At 37.3% G+C, this 16,318-nt stretch overlaps 1 pseudogene; it reads right to left on the minus strand.

Annotated features, from left to right (window-relative positions):
- Nucleotides 1-559: 559 nt before the first annotated feature.
- LOC118655729 lies at nt 560-1,041 on the minus strand (annotated as a pseudogene).
- Between the last annotated feature and the right edge of the window lie 15,277 nt (nt 1,042-16,318).

Here is a 16,318-nt window from a genome sequence, read left to right on the forward strand (position 1 = left end):
CTGGAATGGATAGCCAGATAAGTTTAGATTTTAGTAATACTTGTCATATAATCTTTCTAGCATTTCAGATATGAACTGTAGAAGTGGTGGTTGTGACTTATTAATCACTTTAGATCTTTTCTCTGCTTCCATATATTACTCACTGAATCGTAGTTCATGGACTTGGTTCTCTAACTCTCTCAACAAATCTGTAAACTAAATATTATATTTTATTAAACTCGTTATTTTTTGCTATAAATAAAAGGCACTAATTTTTTATTCTCAATTTAAAGCTATCATTAAGAGATATGTCTTATATACATGTGTGCACACACACATACACACACAAGCTTCAGTAATTCTTTGTTTCACCTTAGTTTCCTTTCCTTCAGTTAAAGTCAAATAAAATTAAGTACAATTTTTCAACAAAAACAATTAAACATCCTTGATTGCATCTGGTAATAACCTAAAAGTAATGAAAGCAATATGGAAATGTTTAAGAACTATACTACCAACGAAGGACACCTAAAATCCACAAACTATATTGCTTCTCAATAATTTCTCACGTCATCAGTCATTTCTAGTTGGAGATACTTTGGAACCAAGTAATATTATCTCCTTTTAGCATGATCCAACCCAGTTGTTTTCCTGGCTTTGTTTTACAATGAATCTCTTCTGCATCATCTATTGTGAGGTTTATATACTTAAAGGAGGGTTGGGCGGGGGGATGCAGGAAGATTTTAAATGAAGAACTTATAGGCAAGTATGCATAACCCATGGACACAGGCAATAGTGTGGTGAAGGTCTGGGAGGGGGGAGTGGAGAAGGGTGGAGAGGGTCAATGGAGGAAAAGAGGGGACATCTGTAATACCTTCAACAATAAAGATAAATTAAAAAACAAAACAATGCCAAAACACACAATGATACAGCCCTCTCTCCACATATTCACTTACTCATAAAACCACACATGAATCTGAGCTCTATTTTGCAAGTATCTGAAGATGAGGTTGCTGGCTGCACCATCACCTTCTGCTCATTTTGGCCCTGGCCATGGAATGCCATGGTGGAAGCTAACAAAGACCACACAGCTAGCTCAGAAAGCCACTCTTGGAATCAAAATTAAGTGTGATTTTAAGTTTAAAATACAATGCATAATACTATTTCATTGTGTAAACTATTTCTATCTTTTAGGCTGCTTTGTGGGAATGGAGACTAGGTTGACAATCATCAAAACTAATGTTGAGTGATGAGTGATGAGATTTGTAGTAAATTTTTTCTGTTCTTGAACTTTTCATTTTGCTTCACTTTTTTGTTTTAAATATATGAGTATACTAAAAATTGGTATAAATAAAGTTTTATTCAAAATGTTTATTTTACATTTAAGGAAGAAATATTTTCCTTGTATAGGCAATTCATTATATGTGAGTATAGATTTGTGTGTGTATAAGTATGTGTTTGTGTGATGTTGTTTAAGGATCACTGTAAGCTAGTCCACTATTTCACTATTTTTTCTATTCTTTATTATGCATATGTATTTTATATGATATATGGCATTTCAGAAAGAAAATAAGAGAAATTTTACATCCATTGTTTTAATGTGTCAAAGCTTTTCTCTTCACAAAGAAACCAGAAATAAGAGAAAAAACACATGCATTTATTTTCTTTTCAGATCCAAAAAGTAAAAAATATCTATAGAAGCTTATCTTCCATAGTAATATGCAATGCTAAGTGCTCCATTCCCAAGAAAAACCTGAGACATTACACTGTACATAATTAAGCAAGAAGGTTTTTATGAAAAAGAAAAAAGGCCAAATGATAATATGATAATATGGCAACAGTATTGACTATGATGAGAATTATTAAAAAACTAAGTGTTTGTTCATGCCCAGAGCTTTTTTTTACTTAATATTTTTTTTATGGCACACATACCTCCTAAAAACATTCAAGAAAAAAAAGTCCTCAAATCATAATTACCATAATTATACTTTACATTTTAAAATCCTTTACACACCCCTAGAATAAATATTATATGTAGTACATAGTACCATAATTAAAGTAAATGTTCAAAGAAATGATTCTTTGATTATTATTTTCTACATATTCTATCTAATGAGCCAGAACTACACAGTGTATATGTCTGGGATGTGTCTATTTGTTATTATTATTAGGATGGTAGCTCTGACTAATCTTAATTAAAAATCTGCATAAAATGTTTCTATGCCATTGTATGGAATACATTAGAAATATATAACAAAAATTAATATTGGAAGCAGCAAATAATTTAGACTACTTGTCAAAGAAGAGTCTTAAAAGAAAGCTTTCAAGTGGAGATAATGTCTTATAAAAGAACATCAAAAATTAGTAATAGCTGCAAGCTCTTTGCTTAGCCATGTGAATGCATTGTTTAATTATGGATCAAGTTTAGTGTTCAGCTCCTTGACCACTGTGATTATTCTTTGCATTTTCTTCTATGAGGTCATGCTGAGCTGGGTGATATTTAGATAAAAACTTGATATTATTCACCCATCTAATACTCTCTGGAGAGCATCAAAATAGGTAAGAGGGGGAAGGATGGTATGAGGCCTTTGGAAGACTTTGATTTTGAGTAAATAGAGAAATTCAATTCTTATTATTCCAAAACGAAATACAACTCACTCTGAGCAAAAGATTTAAGAACCAGAGATAATATTCTTTTGTGGGGCTAAGTCCATGAAAAAAGTGACCAAATAAAAAATAGTTGTCCTTTTGCTGTTAACATTCCTAGTTCAATGAATCACTGACTATGGTGTCTGTATAATGGTAACTGAGGGGCAAATAAGATACTATCTCTCTGAAATCGATAGCAGCATGAAAAAAGGAATTGGAAAATAATTTCTGAATTTTTGTCTTTCTTATAATGGCACAACCAAAATAACGGCCAGCTTCTTTTTATACAAAGGAAAAATACTTTATTTCTAAAGTTTAGAATATGTTTTTAGCTAATAATCAGTAGAAATAATCTACCATTTTTTGTTTAGAAGCAAGCAATTTTGTGTGACTGACATACTTAAAATGAGAATGAAAAAATGTGAGTGCCAGTGATCAGCTATCTCTTTGTTCATCAATTTCTTGGGGTTTCCATTCCACACCTACACAATGAAGTAGTTATTTAAGGGATTGGGGAGACCAGAAATATTATGATTCTAAGATTGTCTGTACCCATTTTCAATTGCTTTCCTGTTCTTTCTTATCTTCGCTCCCCACTTCATTGAAACTGCTCTCAAGATACAAGATAATATCCACATTCTGAAATATAATGATCCATTCTCAGTCTTCTTATGATTTGAAATATCTTTATTCTTTCTACACCATACCTGTAAATTCTGTTCTCATTACAGCAAAGATGATCTTTCTCCTTCTTCTCCCTCTTCTTTCTCTTCTTCTTCTTTACCCTTCCTAAACTTTTTATATTATTTTCAACAAACGTTATGGATACGGTCTTTCCCACTGAGTGAGTTCTGAGTCAGGTCTAATAAAGACAAATACTTTAAAATGAGCTTTGACAGAGAGCTGTCATACAAGTCAAAAGTAACAATCCTTTCGTGACATGGGTTGTAGGGCAGCTCCAAACCCATTCTGTCCTGCTACACCCTGGCTTTCACGGTGATCATGGTTGTGAGGCTCATAATTTTCAAGGTTTCCATCAAGATGAGAAGAAGGGAATGGAAATAAGGCAAATTCATACACTATTCCCTTGCTGTTCGTACCAAGATTCAGCCTTTTTTCTTGAATAAGTGCTCCTTGATTGTTGTAACATTTTGTTAATTTGAAGTTTAAAGAATGTTGATTTTGACCAGTTCGCACTATTTGTGGCACTTTGATGGAGGAAAGGATTTTCAGAGGTTCTTAATCTGTCATTGCTTCCCCTTTTATAGCTCAGGGAAGGTACCCCCAAGCTGATTTTAGCTCAGGTTTCCAGATGCTAAAATGGTATAGAGAACCCCAAGCAGAACAAAACAACAAAAGCTTCACATCTTGAAGCATCATATTAAAGAAGCTAAGAATCAAAGAGAAAGTTGTAAAGGAACTCAGAGAGAAAAAAGAAACTTTACATAGAAAGGGACAACATTTTTCATCAGAAACTGTAGAAGCCAGGAGATGATAGAGTGACATCTTCAAGGTAGGAAGAAAACCACAAAGATCATCCCAGCATGCTACTCCCAGTGAAAATATCTCTGAAAAAAACAAAGGATAAACAACTTTTTATGACAAATAAAAACTGAGAGAATTCATTATCAGGAGCACTACTGAACATTCTGTCACCTATAAACATACTTTTGGTTTTAGTTTTCACAAGGCCTTTTTTAATATTAAACACTTAATTTTGAAATATACTCACACGTAGTTGTAAGAAAAAATGCAGAGATTTTATGTACACTTAGCAAATTTCCCCTACTGGTAACATCTTGAAAACTTATGCTACAAGCAAGAGAAAGACATTGATATAATCAACATAAAAAACAGTTCCATCTGCAAAATGCTTGCTTATTAATTCCATTTTATAGCCATACCCACTTCCTCCCACCATCCCCAACCCTTGACAAAAGTCATCCAAGTTGTTTCATGTATTAGTAGTTCATACTCTTTTATTACTGGGTAATATTCCAGGCTAGAGATGTATCATGGTTAATTTAACCAGTCACCTACTGAAAGACACCTGGACAGTTTTCGGTTGGGGCTATTTTGAATAAAGCCGCTACGAATATTTGCATACAAGTTTTTGTTTGAGTATAGATTTCCCTTCTCTGTGAAAAGTGCTGGACCCTATGAGAGTTGCATGTAAAGTATTATAGGAAACTTTCTGTTTTTCAGAATGGACCACCATTTTATATTCCCACCAATACTGTATGATTGACCCAGTTTTTCCATATTTCGACAACATTTAGTATTGCCATTTTATTTTATTTTAGGCATTTTCCTGTTTAATCAAGGGGAGGGATGGGCTTAAATGGGCAGGTAGCTACTAGGTTAAGGGTTGGAATATATAGGAATTATGTTCTGTTGGGTAGTGAGAGGGGGTGACATGAGGCATCCTGACATTTTTCCCCACAGTTCTCGAAGAGCTACTTAGTTCTCCTTCCTCTTACTATCTACTTTAGTTTCCTTTTGATGTTATCACAAACTACCACAAATTTAGCGGCTTAAAACAACACAAATTTATTCTCCTATAGTTCTGGAGGTCAGTTCAAAATTGTGTTTCATTTGGCTAAAATCTAGGTGTCTAGAAGCTCTAGGGGAGATCCTGTTTCCTGCCTCTTCCAGTGCCTAGTGGCTGGCTGCGTTCCTTGGTTTGTGGCCCCTTGCTCCATATTCGAGGCCAGCGGCATGTCCTCTTCCAACTCCCTTTGCTTCCATCATGACACAGTCTTCCTTTTCTAATGCTGATCTTCCTGCTTCACTCTTATAAGGGTCCTAGTGATTACAGGGTCCCTCCTAGATAATCCAGGATATTCTCCTCATCTCCAGCTCCTTAATTTAATCACATCTGCAAAGTTCCTTTGCGATGTAAGGTAACATACTCATCCATTCTGGGTTTTAGGATGTGGACACCTTTGGTTTGGGTGACCACACCACCTTTTGGAGTTCTCCTCTGGTTGTTGCTGGAGTTGTTTCTAGAGTATGTAGTTGTACTTAGTGAACAAAGATATGAGTGTTATGGACTAAGCATTTGTGTCCTCCCGAATTTGAATGTTGAAATCCTAACCTCCAATGTGATGCTATTAATAGGTGTGGGACATTAGGAGGTGATTAGGTTATGAATGCTCTGTCTTCATGAATGGGATTATGAAAGATACCCCAGAGATCTCTCTCACCCATTTCACCAGGTGAGGACACAGTGAGGAGAAGGCAGTGGGGAACCTGAAAGAGGGTCCTCATCAAAACCAACTAGGGTGGCACCAGTTCTCAGGCTTCCAGCCTCCAGAACTGTGGGAATACATTTCTGTTGTTTATAAACCACTCAGTATGTTGCTTTGTTAGAGCGGCCCAAACTAAGACAATGAGTATATGCCATCTTGCTTGGACTGGCAGTATAATATTATTTTTGTCTCCAGCTTTGTATCATATTCAAATTTTACAAGTACCTTTTCTGTTTGTTGGTTTTTTAAATTCAAACCATTGATCAAAACATTGAACAAAACAAGGCCAAACACAGAGTCATACAGCACAGCTTGGAAATATCTCATTCCATGTTGGTCCTATTGGAGAATGCTTGAAATTTATAAATCCATTTATTTGTTTCATCACCAAATTAAAACTTCACCAATTTTTTTTTAAGTACAAAAGGGTGTCCTACTGGAATCACAATGACAGTTGCATTTCCTTTATAGACTTTAGTTAATCCTATAAAAAATAAATCCTACTAGTTTTTAATTACACTTTTCTTTTTTAGTAAATTCTAACTATAATTTTAAATCTAAATCACTCCAATTTCCCTGCCTTATAAGACATTATAGAATTATGGCAGAAAAAGTCACATTTCTGTTCTGTAATATCCAAAATCCATCTCTTTTTCCCTTTATAAATTTCGGATTAGTGCTCTGAGTGTATCTTTGAAATATCTACACGTTGATTCTGAATATAGTTAATGACACTTCTAATGTCAGCTTAGACATCTTGGGGTGTCATTCTTCTTAGTGGGCAGAGATATGTAACTTTAAAATAACCAATTCCTTTTATTAATTGAATGTTTCATCTTGGTGTTGAAATTTCTCTTATAAAAATCATATTTATTCTACCACTTTTCTATTTTCAAAATCGCTCTCACAATCTGAACTCCTTATCCATCTATTCCTTCAGCATGTGTGATAAACTGGATGGTTGACAGGCACTGTGCTTGGCCGAGGGCTTATAAAGCTTAATAGATCGATAATCTGGTAAACATTCCAGCCCTCTGTTAACAGCGCACAGTTTCCCCCCAGCAGTGACCCTATCCTGTCTGTGTTCACAGTCTGTCTCTGAACTTAGCTTGCAAAGCCTTTTCTTGTCTTTAGCAGATCCTCAAGCCTCCGTAACTCTGGCCTCTAACCCTTCTGACACTGCTCTTCCAAGTCTGGGCAGCCCTTTTGTTTCCATCCCTTGCTACGCGCCCCTTCTCCCACCTCTTCCACATGTTCCTTTATATTCCCAGTCTCCAGAAAGCTTCTTGTGCAGCTAAATCAGCTCCCTTACAAATATTTTCTTCCCCATTTGAACCGAGATTGTATAAACTGAAGTTCATTTTCCTACCACACCCCTTGAGCAACATTTATCTTAAGGCTCATCTAAAAGCCAAACCCACTTTTTTCCTATAAGTAATTTTGAAATCTACTTTCAAATGTTTGAGTCTCATGTCTGGTTATGGCCAGCATTTATTTCCCCGTAACCACGTCTCATCATGAACAATTCATTTCTTGCTTTTTGATCAGAATTAGACTCATAGAAACAGCATCTTAACTTCTCCATGTGTCTTTAGAAAAGTAAAAAGAATGTCTTAGTTCCTTTTTCTTTAACATAATTAGATTCCCAGATGGTTGAAACTTATCATAACTTTATCTTAATAGTATTTCCATTTTTCTGCTGTTTATAGTAAAAATCATGTTTAATGACCATCTTATTTTTTCAAAATGCCTTTTTTAAACAAAGACATTGAAACCATTCATCCACCAGTGCCCTTCCCTAAATATTATAAAATTTCCACAAATACAAAAAAGCCATGCCTTTTTTCCCTCTTGGCTCTACTTAGAGCTAACCAGCTGTCTGCAGAGCTATCAGCAGGGTTTATTTTGCTTGGCATAAATGCAACATCTAGTTATTAATATGGGCGTGATTTCCTCTTGCTGACAATTTAAGATAAAATAAATTGGAAGTGACATCAAGGAGTGTGTGTGTGTGTTAATGTGCGTCACCAAGGTTCTTTCCTGACATCCTGAAAGGTCTCATCTGAGTGGCCCACACTAGCAACCACGACAAGTCACCCCGCGCTATTAAAGGGTGGGCATTCTCATTGATTTGTAAAAGTGACAGATGCAGCATGGGATTGTAAATTAGCAATGTGGAGTTAATCCCAAGAGATCTCCAGGCAGGCGCCATAAACCTCCCACCCCCAGCAATTATGTGGCTGCTTCCCAAGCTTTTAACATTTCCTCCTTGCTGCAGTGAGTCCTTTGGGTTTTGCTATGTCTCTTTCTTCCCTCTTTCTCCTTAATTTACAATCACTTATACCAAAAAGATTTTAAACACAGAAAATTATCTTAACATTATAATTGTTCTTGTCTTCGCCTTTTGTGCCCTGAATAATTTTTTTTTTTGGACCCTGTGCATGTCAGTGCTTCACAAACTTTAGTGTGCATAAAAATCACTTAGAGTGCCTATTAAAAATGCAGATTTCCAAGACCCCTGCCAGAGACCCTGATTCAGCAGGTCTGGCAGGCAAGCCTGTGATGGTCTTTATATTTAATGTGTCTTCTAGGTGACCTTTACACAGGTGGTCTGGGGACTGCCTGCCTTTGAGAGGCATCAGATTTAGTCTTTAATCTCTTTTCAAGTTACACTTACGAGTTTGTATTTTAGCTAGTTTACATTTTCCTTAGGCGATGCTTTTAATAGTGAAGACTGGCATCTTCACTTTGCAACTGTGGTTTGACCATGTTGAAATGAGGTCTCCTGAGACGTGAAGTATCCCACAGCGTCACAGGAGAAAACAGTGCAAGAGGAGCAGACACTGATCATAGGTGCTGCCCCGCCCGCTCTCCCGCTTGATGTCTACCTGGGGCCGGTCTGGAATGCATCTCAGCCTGCCTCTCAACACAGCAACACTTCACCCTTGAGAGAGTCCTCATTTAAATATCAAATTAGATACAGCCACATTTTTAAAACAGAGCATGTTCGTGTAAAATACTTAAGTACTGTTAAATTGACAAGGTAACTGATGCTATATAGCACCTTAATCAAAAGCAAAATACCACATGATGAAATGTCATGACTTCAAAATGCATAGGGACAAACTTTGGCCCAGAGTAAATGTCAGCAGTAAAATACTTGGTAATGAAATGAGCAAGACCAAAGGTCAGGCTTCCATAAAAAAATCCCATTCTGGCTCCAGCTTCGGTTTAAATCATTTCAGATTTGCATGGTAACTTGTCTACATTTTCAAGTGAGAGGGCCATCCTGTGAGCTGCAGGCTGGGTGTCGCCAATGAGAGCAAAAGGTTCCAGAATGGGAAGCCACCTTTTACAATGCTTTTCCTCCTTCTCTTCTTTTCCATGGGTAGCAGTCTGTTTTGGTTACTAGATCGCTTTTTAGAAGGAAAGCCTGTAATATGTTATGAAATAAATGAGTGCCTTGTGGTCTCCTATGTCCTGGTTTGCCCTGGAAAATCCCAGCGGATAACCTGTTGTAGATAGATTATAACTGTTAATTATTTTTAGTTGCCTTTCTACTCACACAAAAAAGGCCCACATTTGGAGAATAAATCATGGGGCTCTCCTACAAATGGTCAATGCATAGTAGTCTTAAGATAAAGGATCAAGTTAGATCATGACATTCTTTTGCTTGGAATCATCTAGGGCAGCATTTCCCCACCTTGAACATGTATCAGAATCGCTTGGAGCACTTACTAAAATACAGACTGCTAGGCCCCTCCCCAGAAACTTTTGTCTGGGATGGGGCCTGAGAATTCATATTTCTAACAATTCCCCAGATGATGCTGGTGCTGCTGGTCAAGGGACTATCCTTTGAAAACCAATGACCTAATGTCTTCGTCTTTAACTCTGAGTAAAAGCCAAAATCCTTCAAATGGCTTAAACACTGGAATGATCTGGCTGTCAGCTACATCTCTGACCTACAATCCTCCAACCTACTCTTCCCCCTCCAGCCATACTGACGTCCTTGCTGCAGCAGGAATGCGCAGGCACTCTTCCTCCTTGGCGCTGTCCCTCTGCCTGGAAGGATCCCCTAGATAAGTTTCAAGATGTACCTCCTCAGCTTTGTGCATGCTCTCAGTAAGGCTTCCCCATAACCCTCATCAAATTATAACCCAAACCCCAGCTGTCTTATTCTACTCAAATTTCCCCTCCCCCCCCACACACAACAAGATTGATTTTTAAGATTTCCCCCACCATTTAGGGTCTACACCCCAACCCCAGTGTAAGCTCAGTGAAAGGTTCTTTTCTGCTTTGTTGGATGATGTATCCCGAACGCCTTGAAGAGAACCTGGCATCCAATAGGCATTTCATACATGTTTATTAGAAAAAGGAATGTATCGCCAATGTTAGCTATTCCTTTTTACATAATGAGTAAAGCTGTGATGGCCAGAAGACTAGCATCACAGACTAAGACGAAGACATTGTATATACTAGTACATTTCCAAATAGACGCACATATTTTAGGATGAGAATTTCACATCCAGACTTTTGACTTGCAACTTTATTATGTCCAACCATTACTCACCGAGTTTGTAAAACCCTGTTCCAAAGTGTTTCATTCAGCACTTTAATGTCATGCATCCTTTACTTTGTTTGAACACATCCACTGGTCATTCATTCCCAAACTATCTTCCTTGCTCTTCCACCCCCTTATCACTACAGTTTCAAAAGTCCAACATTAGCTGTTTCTATGGATACTATTAGAGATGTAACATCTACAATGCACAAGAAAAAGGAATAGGAAAAATTGATCTAGAAGTGCCACTTGCATTAGGCACCGTTTCATGGCTTGGCAAGAACCGATTCCACACAAAACACTCTTTTTGAAGGTTAGACAGAGTTCAGTGGTTAGAAAGATCACTTTTTTAATCAGAGGAAAAGATTCACACAAGTTTGCAATACATTATTTTATAAGATCCTTTGTAATCACTATATTTTAAAAACCTGTCTTTTGATTGATTTAAAAAGCATTTCCTTTTTCTCTCAAAGTCTGTGTTGTGGTGGACACCCTCATAATCCCACTCTCATACCCAACAACCTTTAGCAAAAAAGTTAATTTTTAATTTCTGTTCCCCTCCTGTTGTGTAGCTACATCTATAATAATAAAAGCGTAATATGAAAATCAACCGAACTACTGAACAGCAGAATGACCATCCGGACGACCATGCTACGACACGCACTGGTGCCAGGCCAGCCAAGGCAGGCGTGATGCAATTGGTCAGAGGGCCTGCCACCGCCCTGCAGAGAAAGGCCCAGGCCAGCCAAGCGATTGCATCCCATGCCTGTCACCCGCAGAGGGAGGCGACCAGTGGCGGGGGAGGCGGGGGGCAGCGCCACACAGATGGCAAGCAGTGACAGCAGTGGGGGCAGGGCCAGCTGCCAGCAGCCAGGGCAAGGAAAGCCCCAATAGGCCTTGATCTCTGACCAGGCCTAGGGCCCTACCTGAGGGGTCCCGGATTGTGAGAGGATGTAGGCCAGGCTGAGGGGCACCCTCTCCTTTTCCCCCTCCCCCCATGCACGAATTTCATGCACTGGGCCTCTAGTGTCTAATAAAAACATAGGCATGATTCTTTGATGTCGGTTTAATTAATCTGGGATCCTCTTTGAAGCATTTCAGTTTTTTAGCCCTTCCATCAAAAATTTGTTACTGGAGTTCCTCGTCATGTTTCAGAGGAAAGACAACATTCTTGAGAGAGCTTGTATCCAATCAGAGAAGAAAAGAAGCTTATTGACAGGCATTTGGCTTCCTAGAGGAAAGAGATGTTTTCCTTTAATAGTTCAGCGCATGTCATTAATTATTCAAAGCCCAATTTAGATGTTGTTGTTCTTTAAACCCTACTGGTTAACGGATTTGGGATTAATGTGTTAGCACTGGCCATAAGCTACTTCACCACATATTCACTGTAAACTGGCCTCTGCTCTGTAGGATTGAGCTCCCATGGCTCTTAATTAAATCCTCTGACCATCCTGTAAGGCAACACAGACTGATTAGGCCCACAGGTGGAGCAGCAAACACACTGATGGCTCTTTCTTATTTGACATGGAGGTTTAGGGGTCTCAGTGGGTATTTATTTTTCCGAATCCACTTTGTAGCAGTTACTGTTTTTCTAAATGGCTATTTCTCCTAGAAGACTATTAATACAAATATGTCAAAGCTGTCAAAATTGTTGACTCCTGAGATAATCATTCACTGGGAAGAAAATATATCAAAAATAAAATGGCAAGAACCCAAGACATTTCCACCCACGGTATCTATATTATGCTGTGGGTTATCATAATTTAAGACCTAAAAAGACTTCTTCAGGAGCTACTCTGGGTACCTGTCTCCAAAACCCTCCTCAGCTTGGGGGTTGTCTGTTGTCTCACCTTAGACTTTCCATAGAGTTGTTTTGCTACACTCCCACAAAGTAAACAACTATAATAATGTTTTCTAATTTTTTCATCCATTATTCAAAGGAATTTAACACCTTCCAGTGGCCATACAGTACTTAACATGGCAGTCTGCACAATGGTGAGGATGAACTGTTGGTAGGATTGTAAATTGGTGTAGCCACTATGGAAAACAGTATGGAGGTTCTTCAAAAAATTTTAAAAAGAACTACAATATAACCCAGCAACCCCACTTATCGGTATTTATTTATCCAAAGAAATCCAAAACACTAATTTGAAAAGATAAATGCACCCCTATGTTCACTGCAGAATCATTTACTTTAGCCAAAATATATTAGCAATCTAAGTGTCCATTGATAGAGGAATGGGTAAAGAAGATGTGATACATATATATAATCGAATATTACTCAGCAATAAAAATAATGGAATATTGCCATTTGCACACAACATGGATGGACCTAGCGCGCATTATGTCAAGTGAAATAAGTCAGACACAGAAGGACAAATACCATATGTGAAATCTAAAAAACAAAATAAACAAAAACCAAAGCAGAAAAATACTCACAGATACAGAGTACAAACTGATGGTTGCCATATGGGAGGAGGGTTAGAGACTGGGCGAAAAAGTGAAGGGATTAAGATGTACAAATTGCCATTTATAAAATAGTCACCGGATGTAAAATACAGCACAGGGAATATAGGCAATAATATTATAATAACTATGTATGGTGCCAGGTGAGCACTAGGCTTACTGGGGGATTACCTTATAAGTTATATAAATGTCTAACCTGAAACTAATATTCTATTAAATGCCAATTGTAATTTTAAAAAAGTTTTCAGTGAATGAATAAAGAATTCTTCACATCTTTTTGATTTCTTTCAAATTCCTGTGACAAGACAGCAAATTGAGTATGACTTTTGGAAATAAAGCAGAGAAAATAATTAGGTTACTTTACATCAATTATAGTGAGTTCTATGTAATTCTGGCTTCTTATTGTGATATAAAATTATTTTTTCAGTGATCCTTGAAATGAAAAATTCCTTTAAAGAAATCATGAAAACAGATGATAGAAAATCAAGCCCCTCCTGCCCAGATGTTTTCTGTAACATGTCCAGAGAATCCACTCCTTATTTTCTACAGTAATTGGGAGCTCGCTTGCCCTTCACTGAAAAGGTCAGCATCTCCCTGGGTTTTCAGTTTCTTAATACTTTGATTCCCTATCTTGTTTCACTGCCAACATTCTTCATTGAGCCTTTCCTCAGCTAATACTAGTCCTTGGCTGTTTTGTTTTGGGGACAGTTGTGATAAAGAGATATTCGCTACTTGGGAAAACTTGGATGATTTGTTAAAAATTAAAAGATTTAAGAGAAACAAATGATTTCTCTCTCCTCTCTCTCTCTTCTCTCTCTCTCTCTCTCTCTCTCTCTCTCTCTCTCTCTCTCTCTCTCTCTCATCTCATGCCAACAAGGATGATATATTGGCCTGGATAAAAGGATCACTTTGTGCTCATCTGATTATTTTTTGTTTCATGTTTACATTTTTTGAGTTTTGTAATTGTAAAGTGGTTTTGATACTTTGTCTAAGACAAAATAATTGGTTAAAATGAGTAAAAACCCATTATTAACAAAGTTTATAGAATCTGTGGATAGATATGTTATTTCAGCTTGTAAGTTGAAGTAGGTAGTAGTCAGCATGGTGATGGACAGAGAATCAAAATTGATAGGAAATTGAGAGATATACTAATATAGAATCTATATCCTTCATATGACAATGTGGAAACTAATAAAATAAGATTAGCTTTAAATTCTTTTCACTAATTATTACCTGAGACAAAATTTTCCTAATCTATACACTAACTCTTGTTATTCTCTTTAAACGCCTAATATTTATTGACCACTTATTTAGTACAGACAATATTCTTAGCTCTTTATATGAACTAATTAATGTAATCTTTATAATGTTGAATGTGATATAGGTGTACCCATTTTAAAGATAAGGAAACTTAGTCACAGAAAGTATAAATAACTTGCTCAAAGTCTTACAATTGATAAATGACTGAACCAAGATTCAAACTCAGAGGGTTCAGGTCCAAGGTATGTGATTCAAACCTCTACATTTCCCTTACTCATCAATGGACCTATTAGTCTCCTGTTGCTGTTATAACAAATTACCCACACATTCGGTGGCTTAAACAACACAAATGTATCATCTTATAGTTCCAGAGGTCAGAAGTCCCAAATGGCTTTCACTGGCTGGAATCAAGGTGTTGGCAAAGTTTCCTTCCTTCTAGAGCAGTGGTTCTCAACCTTGGCTGCACGTTAGAATCACCTGGGAATCTTTTTAAAATCCTGATTTCTGGGCCTCATCCTCCGGAAATTCTGTTTCTTTGTTATGGGGTGGGGCCACAACATTAGTAACAAAGAAACAGAATTTCTGGAGGATGAGGCCCAGAAATCAGGATTTAAAAAAAAGATTCCCAGGTGATTCTACTGTGCAGCCAAGGTTGAGAACCGCTGTTCTAGAGGCTCTCAGGGAGAAGACATCTTCTTGCCTTTCCATTCTCCAATGTCCATCTGCATTCTTGGCCCAGGACCCCTTCCTCCATTCTCAGAGCCAGCAGGGCAGTGTTTTCAGAAGTCTCTTTCTGCTTCGGCCATCACCTGGCCTTCTCTCTACAACTCTTACTCTCTTTCCTCCATTATAAGGAGGGCCTTTTAACTACATCGAGCCCCTAGATAATCCAAGATAGTCTCATAACAAAACATTTAATTTATTTACATCTGAAAAGTATGATTTGTAAGGTCTGGAGGATAAAGACATGGGTATCTTTGGGGAACCGGTATTCACGCTACCACAGTGAATCACAATTCGAAAGAGAAGTGCGTGAATTGCATGTGGGAATTAGAAGTGACCACTGTGACTCTTGATCTCACTCTCCCATACTTTTTCACAACTGAATTATGAACCTTTTCTCACATAACACTAAATCAATACGATCTCTCTGTTTTATCTGGAAAAAATTGCTTTGAAGTATATACATCTTAGCATGTATATACTTCATGATTATGGCTATAATTTTAAGTGCTATTTTTCCTAGACACACACAGACCCTAAGTAAAAATATATACATCCAAAAGGCCTGGCTGTACATGGACCCTCTCCAATCTTCAAAATAATCTGTTACCAGATCTGACTGCACTGATGTGGACTCAGGTGGCGCTGAACCTGCAAACAGCCGTGATTACAGATGGCAGGTGGATGGGGATAAAGATAACTCCAGACAAAAAATCCCTGTTTATATATCCTTCCCATTTTCTTCTAATGATAGAGGAAAATTGTGAGATAGAGCAGGATGCCAAGTATTTAGCAAAACTCCACTGGAGAACAAAAAATAAATTTAAATATAAGTCTAATAGTAAGATATTATTTGAAATTTCCTCATAAATAAATTAAATATGATAATTAACTTTCTTTCTGCTTCCCTCTGCAGAGAATGGAACTGTAACTGTTATCCGAGCTGGGGGAAGGGGCCAGGTATGATGAAAAGTCACATTCTGAGATGTTGTCAGAAACATTTCCTGTCTGTAGTTTCTGCATTGACTCCTGCAAGTGTTCTCAGCAGGGAAAACAAGAGAACCACAGCCAGCTCAATACTATCAGGTTCAGGCACTTGACATTTAAAAATGTGTATTACATTAGGAAAAGACTATATATATAAATACTTAATATATGAACTGAACTCTTTGTTACACTGTGAGAGCATATATCCATATTTCTCACATAATTAGCATTGCAAAACACTATTTGCAAAATTCGGGGGACACCAGTCAATCAGTTTAAGTAGTGGCCAATATAAAATTTCCCCTAGTATTTTAACATGCCTCTTGAGAAAACTATACACAATTATAATCAGAGTAAATAAAGACAATTTGAGTTTACAGTGAAGTGGCTTAATGCTTTCCTTAAAGGTGTAACTTGATTAATTTTTTTTATGAGACTAAGCAGG

Source organism: Myotis myotis, unplaced genomic scaffold, assembly GCF_014108235.1.
Source record: "Myotis myotis isolate mMyoMyo1 unplaced genomic scaffold, mMyoMyo1.p scaffold_m19_p_5, whole genome shotgun sequence".
In the NCBI taxonomy this organism is placed as follows: Eukaryota; Metazoa; Chordata; class Mammalia; order Chiroptera; family Vespertilionidae; genus Myotis; species Myotis myotis.